At 34.7% G+C, this 14,443-nt stretch overlaps 1 protein-coding gene across 6 annotated transcripts in view; it reads right to left on the bottom strand.

The window, feature by feature from the left end:
- Hnf4 (Hepatocyte nuclear factor 4) overlaps nucleotides 1–13,918 on the bottom strand; it is a 109,427-nt gene extending 95,509 nt beyond the window's left edge. Inside the window, exons 1-2 of one of the 6 annotated variants that reach the window (XM_073966869.1) lie at nucleotides 13,773–13,918; nucleotides 5,135–5,608 (exon numbers count right to left, since the gene is read on the bottom strand). The gene's annotated coding sequence lies outside the window, so the exon portion shown is untranslated. Of the gene's footprint in view, nucleotides 1–5,134; nucleotides 5,663–5,726; nucleotides 5,857–12,678; nucleotides 13,112–13,772 lie in introns of those variants that run through there. The other 5 variants (XM_073966874.1, XM_073966870.1, XM_073966872.1 and 2 more) reach the window with 5 other exon arrangements.
- Between the last annotated feature and the right edge of the window lie 525 nt (nucleotides 13,919–14,443).

The following is a 14,443-nucleotide window of genomic DNA, read 5'->3' as shown; positions in this document are numbered from 1 at the left end:
ACAAAAAACATAACATATAAGTTAGTAGGAAGCGTTTTTCCACAAAACACTTTTCTTATCGAAATTTCTTCATAACGTTTTGTTTGTTTCTACAATAAGCACGTTCCATGATTCTATAATACAACAAATACAACACGAAAATAAGTTAATAAAATACACAAAAATATAAATAGAAAGTTGGCAAATTTTATTCAAATTAATGGCAAAACCTTAAGTTTGTTTCATTTTTTTTTTTTTTTTGGGACACACTTGCTTCTAAATTATGCAAATTTTCTAAATGATTGAACAAAACAACGAGAGAGGAGATCTTTAAAAATAGACAAGGAAACCATGAAGAGGTTTAGGGAAAATAGAGGTTATTATCATCTGCAGAATTCACTTTGAATTAAAAAATAAAACCTTTCATCAATCACCAAAGAAAAAAATATTGTTGTGGAACCAAAACAGGTTTATTGGAAAAATCTACAGACGATTTTTTGTCTGGCCAGACATAATTAAATTTTTTTGGCTGCCGGAATTTAAATTCTTGGCAGAGTCGAAGTCAAAATGTTAAGCAGAAAAGTGGATCTTCTTTAGTGTTGTTTTGTTGCTGTTGTTAAAAAGTAGACAGACAATGTCTAGGTGTTAAATAGTAATACACATAAATTAGGCTTTAAATAATGTTGAATGACATATATATACATTTATTCAATACTAAATAGACATATAAACATATTTCATACAAGCTTAATAGAAACTGTTACTAGAGAAAAGTAAACAATGTTGAGGTATTGAATGCTAAGATTCTTGATTTGAAGTCCCTATATTATACATTTTTTTCAAATCAAAACCCTTTTTTAATTTTTTAACATTTCAACACATAATGTTGATTAACAAAAGTCGCTTTTTAGTGTATTTAATTTCATTCATCCTACTTTGTAGCTTATCTCTTTTTTTCAATGAAACAAACCCAAAAAGGGTTCTAGTTTTAAGCGCATTCTAATAACTTCGAAACATATTTAATCTGTAGTGGTATCATTATTTTGTCATTTAACGATGTTGACAATTGACATTTCGTAATGACAGTTGTTTTAATTTAATATACTGGATATATGGGAATTTCTAAAATCACATACATATGTACATATTTTTTAATTATATTTTAAATCGTTCGTAACTACAAACTGTAGTCAACGGTTATTAGGGCTATGGTAATTTTTATTTAAACCTGAAATTTTTAAATCTCCGTATAGAAAAATTCACGTCAACGATTTTTTTTCTGTATATGAAAAAAAATCACATCATTGGGGTTTTTTCGTGTGGGAAAAACATTCACGTCAGTGAAGCTTTTTTCCGTATAGGAAAAAAATTCACGTCAGTGAAGCTTTTTTCCGGATAGGACACAAATTCACGTCAGTGAAGCTTTTTTTCCGGATAGGACACAAATTCACGTCAGTGAAGCTTTTTTCCGGATAGGACAAAAATTTACGTCAGTGAAGCTTTTTTCCGTATAGGAAAAAAATTCACGTCAGTGAAGCTTTTTTCCGTATAGGAAAAAAATTCACGTCAGTGAAGCTTTTTTCCGGATAGGAAAAAAATTCACGTCAGTGAAGCTTTTTTCCGGATAGGAAAAAAATTCACGTCAGTGAAGCTTTTTTCCGGATAGGAAAAAAATTCACGTCAGTGAATCTTTTTTCCGGATAGGACAAAAATTCACGTCAGTGAACCTTTTTTCCGGATAGGAAAAAAATTCACGTCAGTGGAGCTTTTTTTCCGGATAGGAAAAAAATTCACGTCAGTGAAGCTTTTTCCGGATAGGGAAAAAAATTCACGTCAGTGAAGCTTGTTTCCGGATAGGAAAAATATTCACATCAGTGAAGCTTTTTTCCGGATAGGAAAAAAATTCACGTCAGTGAAGCTTTTTTCCGGATAGGAAAAAAATTCACGTCAGTGAAGCTTTTTTCCGAATAGGAAAAAAATTCACGTCAGTGAAGCTTTTTTCCGAATAGGAAAAAAATTCACGTCAGTGAAGCTTTTTTCCCGATAGGAAAAAAATTCACGTCAGTGAAGCTTTTTTCCCGATAGGAAAAAAATTCACGTCAGTGAAGCTTTTTTCCCGATAGGAAAAAAATTCACGTCAGTGAAGCTTTTTTCCCGATAGGAAAAAAATTCACGTCAGTGAAGCTTTTTTCGCGATAGGAAAAAAATTCACGTCAGTGAAGCTTTTTTCCCGATAGGAAAAAAATTTACGTCAGTGAAGCTTTTTTCCGGATAGGAAAAAAATTCACGTCAGTGAAGCTTTTTTCCGGATAGGAAAAAATTCACGTCAGTGAAGCTTTTTTCCGGATAGGAAAAAAATTCACGTCAGTGAAGCTTTTTTCCGGATAGGAAAAAAATTCACGTCAGTGAAACTTTTTTCCGGATAGGAAAAAAATTCACGTCAGTTAAGCTTTTTTCCGGATAGAAAAAAATCACAACAGTGAAGCTTTTTTCCGTATAGGAAAAAATTACGACATTGAAGCTTTTTTCCGTATAGGAATAGGAAGAAACTTCACGTAGTGAAGCTTTTTTCCGGGATAAGAAGAAAATTCAAGTAGTGAAGCTTTTTCCGGGATAGGAAAAAAATTCAAGTAGTGAAGCTTTTTCCGGATAGGAAAAAATTCACGTGAGTTAAGCTTTTTTCCGGATAGAAAAAAATCACAACAGTGAAGCTTTTTTCCGTATAGGAAAAAATCACAACAATGAAGCTTTTTTCCGTATAGGAAAAAATCACGTCAGTGAAGCTTTTTTCGGATAGGAAAAAAATTCAAGTCAATTCAATTCACGTCAGTGAAACTTTTTTCCATATAGGAAAAAAATGCAAGTCCGTATAGGAACAAAATTCACGTCAGTGAAGCTTTTTTCCGTATAGGAACAAAATTCACGTCAGTGAAGCTTTTTTCCGTATAGGAAAAAAATTCACGTCAGTGAAGCTTTTTTCCGTATAGGAAAAAAATTCACGTCAGTGAAGCTTTTTTCCGTATAGGAAAAAAATTCACGTCAGTGAAGCTTTTTTCCGTATAGGAAAAAAATTCACGTCAGTGAAGCTTTTTTCCGTATAGGAAAAAAATTCACGTCAGTGAAGCTTTTTTCCGTATAGGAAAAAAATTCACGTCAGTGAAGCTTTTTTCCGTATAGGAAAAAATTCACGTCAGTGAAGCTTTTTTCCGTATAGGAAAAAAATTCACGTCAGTGAAGCTTTTTTCCGTATAGGAAAAAAATTCACGTCAGTGAAGCTTTTTTCCGTATAGGAAAAAAATTCACGTCAGTGAAGCTTTTTTCCGTATAGGAAAAAAATTCACGTCAGTGAAGCTTTTTTCCGTATAGGAAAAAAATTCACGTCAGTGAAGCTTTTTTCCGTATAGGAAAAAAATTCACGTCAGTGAAGCTTTTTTCCGTATAGGAAAAAAATTCACGTCAGTGAAGCTTTTTTCCGTATAGGAAAAAAATTCACGTCAGTGAAGCTTTTTTCCGTATAGGAAAAAAATTCACGTCAGTGAAGCTTTTTTCCGTATAGGAAAAAAATTCACGTCAGTGAAGCTTTTTTCCGTATAGGAAAAAAATTCACGTCAGTGAAGCTTTTTTCCGTATAGGAAAAAAATTCACGTCAGTGAAGCTTTTTTCCGTATAGGAAAAAAATTCACGTCAGTGAAGCTTTTTTCCGTATAGGAAAAAAATTCACGTCAGTGAAGCTTTATTCCGTATAGGAAAAAAATTCACGTCAGTGAAGCTTTTTTCCGTATAGGAAAAAAATTCACGTCAGTGAAGCTTTTTTCCGTATAGGAAAAAAATTCACGTCAGTGAAGCTTTTTTCCGTATAGGAAAAAATTCACGTCAGTGAAGCTTTTTTCCGTATAGGAAAAAAATTCACGTCAGTGAAGCTTTTTTCCGTATAGGAAAAAAATTCACGTCAGTGAAGCTTTTTTCCGTATAGGAAAAAAATTCACGTCAGTGAAGCTTTTTTCCGTATAGGAAAAAAATTCACGTCAGTGAAGCTTTTTTCCGTATAGGAAAAAAATTCACGTCAGTGAAGCTTTTTTCCGTATAGGAAAAAAATTCACGTCAGTGAAGCTTTTTTCCGTATAGGAAAAAAATTCACGTCAGTGAAGCTTTTTTCCGTATAGGAAAAAAATTCACGTCAGTGAAGCTTTTTTCCCGTATAGGAAAAAATCTCGCGTCAGTGAGCTTTTTTCCCGTATAGGAAAAAATCTCGCGTCAGTGAGCTTTTTTCCCGTATAGAAAACAAAAAATCCCGCGTCAGTGTGTTTTTTTCGTATAGGAAAAAATCTCGCTTCAGTAAGCGTGCAGGAAAAAAATTACCTTATTTTTATAACAATTTTCCAGTGGGGTATAGGAAAAAATCTCGCGTCAGTGAGCTTTTTTCCCGTATAGGAAAAAATCTCGCGTCAGTGAGCTTTTTTCCCGTATAGGAAAAAATCTCGCGTCAGTGAGCTTTTTTCCCGTATAGGAAAAAATCTCGCGTCAGTGAGCTTTTTTCCCGTATAGGAAAAAATCTCGCGTCAGTGAGCTTTTTTCCCGTATAGGAAAAAATCTCGCGTCAGTGAGCTTTTTTCCCGTATAGGAAAAAATCTCGCGCCAGTGAGCTTTTTTTCCGTATAGGAAAAAACCTCGCGTCAGTGAGCTTTTTTCCCGTATAGGAAAAAATCTCGCGTCAGTGAGCTTTTTTTCCGTATAGGAAAAAATCTCGCGTCAGTGAGCTTTTTTCCCGTATAGGAAAAAATCTCGCGTCAGTGAGCTTTTTTCCCGTATAGGAAAAAATCTCGCGTCAGTGAGCTTTTTTCCCGTATAGGAAAAAATCTCGCGCCAGTGAGCGTTTTTTCCGTATAGAAAACAAAAAATCCCGCGTCAGTGTGTTTTTTTTTTCGTATAGGAAAAAATCTCGCTTCAGTAAGCGTGCAGGAAAAAAATTACCTTATTTTTATAACAATTTTCCAGTGGGTGTCTTAAAAAACTATGACAAATTGACACATTCCTCGATAATTTTGATATCGCATAGTTTGTTTATCTTTAAAATATGGTAGAAATTATATCGAATGTCGCGACAAGCTTATCTGTCTGTTAGTGGGCCGGGCCTTTGTTATATTTACGTACTTACTTTTATTTTTGTTGTGCAAAATTAAATGTTGAAATTGTATTCTGGAAATTCCTTATGTGGGCTGCTGATTCGGGAGGATGTTTTATCCCGCAGTTGTCAAAGTCTTCCGCACTTTTTGGACTGATGATTTTGGTGAGGACAACCAATTGGTGCTTTATTTGTATTTTTATTATTGTTGTTGTAGAAACTTGTTAACTCAAATATTTAAATAATAATCAAACAAACGGACATACAAATTCTTTATCATTTACACAATTGTTGTTTCTGTTATTTCCATTTCTTTTATTGTTATTTATTATTCACCATTGTTTTTTAGTGTTTTCTTTTCGTTCAATCTTTATTTTTGTATTTCTATTTGTTGTTTTTGTTCAATTTATTATTTTTTGATTTCACCGCTTCGCGCACACGACACACTCTCACTTGACTACTTGACTGACCAGCAGTTTTCTAACTTAGTTGTTGTTGTTTTTGATGCTATAGGAAAAAAATCACAAACATTTTAGTTTACTCTCTGTTGATGCTGCTCCTCTTTATTTAACAATCGGTTTTTAAATTAATTTATTAAATATTTATAAAACACAATTCCATTTACATAGGAACAATCGCACATACACGCACGCTCGTTACACATGCAATGGAATGAATCTGAACTTTTGTAAGTTTATTACTAGGCTTTTGTTGCTGCTGTTGTTGCTGATGACGGCAATGGAGGGGAGCACATTTATCGCTTGAATGTTTGAAAGAACAACACAGATTGATCTTTTTTGGGGCTGGTTGGCGTATGTTTGCACACTCAATTGAGGTTTATTAAACCTAGCTCAATTTTTGTATTCTCTCATTCTCTTTAACTCCTCGTTACATTCTCTGTGTGCATTTACTTGGGGCATGCTTGGAGCAAACAACCCGTTTAGTAAAGCACTCTAATAAACCCCAACCCAGCACCATGAAATAGTGATGTCAACTCAAAGCAAAATTTGCGTTTTTTTAAACGAAGTGTATGAAAATTCTCTAAAAAAAACTCCTAAGTACCGACATGACATTCTTCCTTAAGTCATTTCTGGACAATGAATAAAGAATGGACGAGCAAAATTCGAACGAGGTTGCCTTTTACCAGAAATGGCTTAAGCAAGAATGCCGTTCTCGGAACGGATTTCTCCCGAAGAAGGATCCTCAGTTTAGTTTTACATCATGAATTCTGTGCCATGTGATTAGATCTGGTGTCAGGTCCCAAGAATCGGGATCTGAGCTTGCAAATGCTGGGCATTGACAGTGAAGTGTGAAATGTTTCATCGCCTTCTTCGCGTAATCTATTATTTGTACATCATATTTTGTAGGCCTGGGTGTCGTGTAAGAATGCCTTTTGGTTTGGTCCTCCCAGATTATTGATTTTACAGTCTTTCACTATCTCCTCACAGTTTCGCCCAAATTTTTTTAGTATAGACGCGCTACATTTTACGCGGTTTTTGCGAGAGAGTTCACTTTTTGTTCTGGTCATCATACAATGGAAAATGCATCGTGCAACACAGTTCATGATTTTATTGAATTGACATTCATTGCCATTTTACTGTCCGTGATTACATCGAATTGGACTCGAGTTAGTATTGGGTAAGTTTAGACACTCTGTAGTTGCTCGGACTATTGCTTGAAAAGTCGTGTTATGGAACGGCAGACGGATACAATTTTATGTAGTTCTTTTATAAAGAGCTCACATCCCGTTTTCCCGCCTAGCAGCGAGCCATCTGTGTAGCAACACCTTCCAGTAGCCATTTGCAATTATTGCGTTATTCGTGGCTTCAAAAGTATGTGACTGAAATTCGACAGACTAAGTTTTAAGCCAATTTTTTCCTTTCAGTTGAAACTCTGACATTGACGAAAATGGATCTCCCAACTACCACACAACGCATAAAAATTATCAAAACCAACTACAAAAATGGTGATTTTTTTTCTTGATTTTTGAACAAAACTTCTTCAGCTCACAATGAAGTACATTTCTCACTCGGTGGATATGTTAATAAACAAAATTGTCGTATTTGGGGTTCTGAGAATTCTCAAGAGAGGTCATTACATCCAGAAAATATTACTGTTTGAACCTTACTTCTTCCGATGGAACGACCGTCAATTCGGAACATTATGGTCATATGATAACCGATCATTTTTGCCTGCTATTGAAGAGTATGACTTGGAGAATATGTGGTTTCAACAAGATGGTGTCACATGCCACAAAATTCGAGCAAATATGTCGTTATTGCAAGACACATTTTCTGGCCGCGTAATTTCTCGTCGTGGCGATATCAACTGTCCACCAAGATCATGCGATTTGACATCGTTAGACTTTTTTAGGGGCTACGCGAAAGACCCTGTTAACCCAGATAAACCTTCAACTCTTGAGCACTTAAAAACCAATATGTGTCAAAAAGTGATCGACCTCTTCCCAGTAGGAACTAGTTCCATAGTAAAAAAACACTGTAAAAAGAAATATCATGAAAAATATTTTATATGTGTTATATTTACGAGAAAAGTCTCCCTTGTCCTTTCCGGAATGTTTGTAGAACAATTATTATTATATTATATTTACGTTTACTTTTGAAACCACGAATTGATTGAGCTTGAAATAAGCCGATAACTATTTGAAATTGCTAGAAGATATAGGTTTAGGACTTTATAACATTTGTGGTCATTCATGGATTCAGAGATCGTCGACAGTCAGATGGAAAAACGTCTTAAATGTTCTCACGATAGCATCGAAGTCCTTACGGATGCGTCTAGGTGGTGGATTTTGCATAACAACGTGATCATTAGTTTGACTCGCCTGATAACATGCAGGAGGAACTGCCTAATGTTAACTGACTGACAGCAGCCTAGTCATCTCGGTAAAATTATCCACATTTGTCATCTGGACACAGTCGGTAGCAATTCGGATTGCTTTGTGGCACGTATGCAGGCTTTTCCATTGTGTGTCAGTCAGAAAGGAAGTCCGGGATGCCATAATTGGGGGACAGGTACATGTACTTTGGGCCTGGGAATTCAACGAAGGCTTGCCTTCAATTTGCGTAGATAGCAATTCAACGTTTGACATGATTAGGAAGAGTTCATTACATCTGGTCTGTTACTTTACTTTTAAAAGTGGTAAAACCGGCAAAAGTAGTAAAAGTTGTAAACTGCTCCCATATGGATTGCATTGTGTCCGAAGTAAAGGAACGCTTTTCGGGTAAAAAGTGGTAAAAATTGAAGATTCTTGCACGTAAAGGAACAGAGCTATCATCTTCGAATGGTCCACAGATCAAGTGCTGCCATATAAACTTTCTTGGTGTAAGGTGGAAATATATGGGCTTTTGCTAGGATAACTGAAATAATCGTCAGACCGAAACATCGCATTTTTAGTTTTGGACCAAAATCGAAAAGTCGAAAAATCGATTATTGCTTTCCATTAGCTAACGCTAAACCAAATTCCAATTGCGTTGCTGACAGCAATTTTAATATGTAATAAAAAAACATTTCCGCAGTAAAATTCCTACGATTTGCCATTAAATTAATACATGATATTGAACGAATTTAACAGCAATGTCACTCATTTCACGTATTTTAATTCAATGGTTTTCTATTCTGCCAACGAAACTACAGTTGAGTTGATATACATAATCGACCCCTTAAATTCCATTCAAAAGGCCGGCTGGGACAAACTAGCTGGCTTTTACAGCTTTTCATAGCACAAAGCCTTAAATCCTCGGCCAGAGGCAGCCTACTCGGGAAATATTACTATTTATAAGACAATTTTGTGTTACAGTTGGGTAAATCGCGGCCCTGCGATTTCTTTAAAAATTTTACCACACATAGAGGTTATTGTCCTGAATACAAACATATATTTTTTTTATCTGGGAAAACCCATACTTCCCGAGATTTGGGACTTTAATCCAGATAAAGCCACTGGTCTTTTAAACGCCACAAAAATGGTTGCAAAAATTGACGTAAAACTCTAGTTTTTTTTCGAAAATTTTTGTGGGGTTTTTTGCATTTGTTATAGTATTGTCTGTTAGCTGTCATTTCACGCTTATAAAGCTTCATTTGACCGATGCAGTTCCACGCAATTGGCCTAATTTTAGGTATTATGTCTTTGTGCATTAGTTTGTAACATGCAAAAGGAAACGAGATAGACCCATAGTTCCTTTTAGGGATATACATAGAATCACTTTCAGAGTCGATTTACGCATGTACGTCTGTCTGTCCATGTATTTTTGTAAACAAAGTACAGGTCGCATTTATTGTCCGATTCGCACGAAAATTGCCAGATTTGAGGTATTAGATGCACGAAACATGCTATATCTGTCCGATTTCAATGAAATTTGGAATGTGTGACGGAGGTTAGTCTAGAAATAACTGTGCCAAATCATATCGAAATCGGTTCAGATTTGGATATAGCTCCCATATATATTTTCGACCGATTTGAGGTATTTGATGCACGAAACACCCTATATATGTCCAATTTTGATAAAATTTGGACTATGGGAAGGAATTTGGTCTGTATATAAATGTGAAAAATTATATCGAAATCTGTTCTGATTTGGATTTAGCTCCCATATACATTTTACATATTCACAGTGTTGTTGGGTATTAAATAGTCTGCCCCGCCCGAATTTGATCCTTTCCTTACTGTTTTTTTTTAAATGCTTAAAAAGTCTCAAAAATATAATTTTTATAAACAATTTTTAGTTTTCTCGAAAAAAAATCTAGGCGCTAAGTGGGTTAAAGTAAAAAATATTGCAAGTAGCGCGTAAACCCTAAATGCTCCGAGAACTTTGTTTGATTAGAAATTAGCAAAACTCGTAGATGTTTACAAGGAAAGGAACATAGGTATTGCCATCAGTGCGGGCCCTTTTACAGCCTCTTTCACTATGTCGAACGAAAATGAAAACGAAAGAAAGAAAAACTACTAAACTCGTGTATGATTTTCAAATTTTGTAGTTGTTTGAAAGCAAAACACAAAGCCAATACAGTATTTTTTGCTTACCTGCACATTCAGAAATTGCACGACTTCTTATGCAGGAACGCCCAAAATGCAGGAAGCTTAAATTCGCTTACCTGCCCAACAAAACAGATATCTTCAATATTACTTACGTGCATTTCAAGTTCGGCAGAAAAAACATTTATAATTTTTTACTTTTCGTTCTCTTTTTTTGTGTAGCTTTTGTTTTGCACACTTCATATGAATACAAAATCAGAATGGTTGAATTTTGTTCGTGTTTTGAGTTCGCAAAAACACTTAATTTTTACAACCAGATTGAAGTAAAATCCCCAAAATGTTGATGTATCTATGTCTAAAATGCAGTTATTAAATGTACACTAATACAAAATATATTGAAAGGAATCTAGAGAATAGTAGCCTTAAAATTTGGTTTTGGTCAGGAAACGCGAAAATGCAGCTATGAATGATGCAGGTAGCAATTACTGTATTACAATGAAAAGCAAAGTTTAGGTGTTTTCGTTCGCATTCATTCCCTGTCGGACTTTTATTAACCAGTTGATAAAATGATTGATAATAGATCTATAATTTTTAAACTGACTATAAACTGGCTGAAAAGTTATCTAGAGATGAACCACTTTGAACAGAAAAAATTTTCGGCAATTGTCCATGTCTAGATAACTTTTCGATCAATATAAAGTTAGTCGAAAACTTATCTATAGATTAACCACTCTGAAAACAGAAACATGTACCGTCTGCAAAGTATTTGTGTTTGTCGAAGAAATAAGGCACAAATGTATAAATAATTCGCACTTGCTTTTTCTGAATATTCTTCGTATAAATGCAGCATCCAGTTATAGAATACAGTGTTGACTCATATTATTCTGGAATTAAAAAGGAACACAAAGGAAATATACAAATATGCCCCTTCTTCTGTCTAACCCCTGTCGGACTTTTATTAACCAGTTGATAAAATGGTTGATAATAGATCGATAATTTTTAAACTGTCTAAAAACTGGCTGAAAAGTTATCTAGAGATGAACCACTTTGAACAGAAAATATTTTCGGCAATTGTCCATGTCTAGATAACTTTTCGACCAATATAAAGTTAGTCGAAAAGTTATCTAGAGATTAACCACTCTGAAAACAGAAACATGTACCTTCTGCAAAGTATTTGTGTTTGTCGAAAAAATAAGGCACAAATGTATAAATAATTCGCACTTGCTTTTTCTTAATATTCTTCGTATAAATGCAACATCCAGTTATACAATACAGTGTTGATGGACTGAACATATTCGTACATATTACTCATATTATTCTGGAATTAAAAAGGAGCACAAAGGAAATATACAGATTTGCCTCTTCTTCTCTCTAACAAAAAAGAGAGAGACAAAGAGAGGGAGAGAGAGAATATGAAAAGTCAAAAATAAAAAAACACACAAGAAACAAAAATTGTTTTTTTCACATTATGTTTTAAACTGACTACAAATAGGCAAAAAAAAAGTTAGTTTATTATCAGTCGAAAAGTTATCTGGCGTTGGACAATACTGACTTCTCAGGCGCTCATCGCCTTGTAAAATTAGTCAGTTGGCATAAGGAAAAATTATCGATAAAACGCCACTTATGTTTAAAAAAAAGCTAGCTTAATGTGAGCTTTAAATCGGCCACAGTCCCTACAGGGACAAAAGAGAGAGAGAGAATATGAAAAGTCAAAAATAAAAAACACACAGAAACAAAAATTGTTTTTTTTTCTTCACATTATGTTTTAAATTGACTAAAAACAGGCAAAAAAAAGTTAGTTTATTATAAGTCGAAAAGTTATCTGGCGTTGGACAATACTGACTAGTCAGGCGCTCATCGCCTTGTAAAATTAGTCAGTTGGCATAAGGCAAAATAATCGATAAAATGCCACTTATGTTTAAAAAAAAGCTAGCTTTATGTGAGCTTTAAATCGGCCAGAGTCCCTACAGGGTTTTCTTTCGACAAACTGAAACAGGCCCTTAGTATTGGTCCATGCATTTTATATTTCTATATACATAAATCGCTAAATTAGCATTACTTTTCGTACAAGCAACGATAATGGCCGATATTTGTCACGTTACGTATTACTTTTCATGCCGCGGAGACGCCTCCGGATTTTCTCGATGTTTTCATTTCGTTGTTATTGCTTATTATTGTTGTTGTTATTGTTCACTTACATTGACGCTGATACACTTAAATATTTTTTTAATAAAATAATAATTACGTTTACAATTTGCAAACACTTGTTTGTTGTTGTTTATTAAATGAATAAAGGGGGGCAGAGAGGAGGGGAAAATGATTTTATTTTTTTGAAAAAATAAAATGTCAGTTTATTTTTGTAGCACAGAGATTCTGCCTGAATTACGTTTCACATTCATTTCATAAACATCTGTGTCGGTTGAAAGTTTGTTGGGGCGGGCGCTAATAAAGACGGACAGATGGATGACCCATTGATGAGTGGTGCTGTGCTGTTTTGGTTTGAAAAAAGGGTGGGTGGGGAGCAGAAAAAACATACCGTTGTGCAAATTCATTCAAAACCAAAAGGCAATAAAAGTTGCAGATTTACCGTGAAAGACTCGTTGTTTTCAATTGTTATTTTTTCTGGTTTTCTTCTTTTATTGGGGAGCGAGAGAGTATTTTTTATTATTAATCGTCTTTTATGCTCTTGCTCTTTTTGGAAACAAGTTTAGTGAACTCTGCTGCAGTCAACACCATTTGTATTTTAACTAATGCCTGCTTTTGTTATTCTTCACTTACGGTTTGATTTTTAAATATTTTTGTGTCTCTTTGGAAATTTGTTCACACTTGGTTGACTTTGCAATTATTTTCTATGTTAATCGCATCACGTTTTGTTTAAGATTTCTTTGTAATATACAATTAAAAAAAATCGCATAAGCGAAAACAATTTTAAACTATGAAAACAAGCACATCAACACCACGCTGTCAATTCCGCCGACTAACTTGCGGTTATGGTCTCAAAATTTACATATAGAAAAGAAAGACTGACAGATAGATAAACTCTTTAAGATGTCTGAGTTGTTTCTTCAGAGGTTTGGTCTATCTCTCGGGCTGATTGTTGTGCTCTTTGTCAATGAGTAGTTGGTATTCTCCCCTGATGGAGAGGAGTTTATTTTGGGGGGCTATATTTTCTCAATTTTTTTGATAATGCGCTGTCTCCACGCAACGACGAAAAAGCCACCGACCGGGACCGACCGCTTTTTACATTTTGTTTTGCAAATTTTAATGTTTGTTGTTTTTGTTTGCTTTTTCTTCTGCGTCTTGTCTATATTTTCGTTTTGGTTAATTGAGTTGTTGTAGATTGCATAAATATTTCAATTGTTGACTTGGTTTAGCGGTTAAATTTTAATTGAAATGTAAAAAGCGAGTCGCCACGTCGAGTTGCAATCAGCCGACAGCCGAAGTTAATTTAAGGATGCGGAAGACACCAACGCCTCTTTTTGTATTTCCTCAATGCGATCACACGACGCGAATAAAATGTATCAAACAACAACACAATGGAAAACAATAAAAAACCAGTAGAATCTTTGTTTGTTGTGAATTGTTATCATCATCAACAACAACAGCAGAAGAAGAAGCTGGGCAGCATGATGAGCAGCAACATAGTCCATTGAAACAATCAATTTATATTTCTTAACTCACTCAACGAAAACACAATGCAAACGTCGTCCGTCAATGGCATACTGAAATTATCGTAGTTTTTTTTAAGCTTTGTCCCCCAGAGAGTCAATCAGTGAGAGAAGTGTGGATATGAGATTGACGGATGACACACGCCTTTTCAATGGAGAACACTTGTAACTGACAAGTGTTCATGAAAGCTTCACCAGCACAATGGTGCCATCCCGTTCTTTCATCCGAAATAATAAACGTATTGTAGTTTTGTTTTGAAAACTTGAATATTGATCATGCCAGGGTTGCCGTTGGGTAATTAATTAATTTCGGCAGTAATCACAATCTCGAGTTCAGTAGTGGAATTCTGTAACTCATTTTTCGAGTTAACGACAAATGTCGGTAATATTAAAATGCTTCTAATTTCGGTAATTAACGAAATTTTTCGGTAAGTTAACCACCAAAATAAAGCAGTTGCTAAATCCTACCGATAGCAACAGTGTTGTCAACTTTTATTGATACTTTTTATTCATAATTTTGCGTTTTAATGTTACCGATTTTTGTCGGTAACTCAAAAAATGAGTTACAGAATTCCACTACAGTAGGCCTGTAGGCCTATTCTGTAACTTTTATCGATTGAAAAGTTGTTAAAATTTCTTTTGTTTTTGTAACAACTACAAAACAAACAAATGAAATTGTTGTAA

This window comes from Musca autumnalis, unplaced genomic scaffold, assembly GCF_047663935.1.
Source record: "Musca autumnalis isolate F117 unplaced genomic scaffold, ASM4766393v1 scaffold_2, whole genome shotgun sequence".
Taxonomy (NCBI): Eukaryota; Metazoa; Arthropoda; class Insecta; order Diptera; family Muscidae; genus Musca; species Musca autumnalis.
Note: the sequence above shows the minus strand (reverse complement) of the source record. Positions and strands in the feature narration are given on the sequence as shown.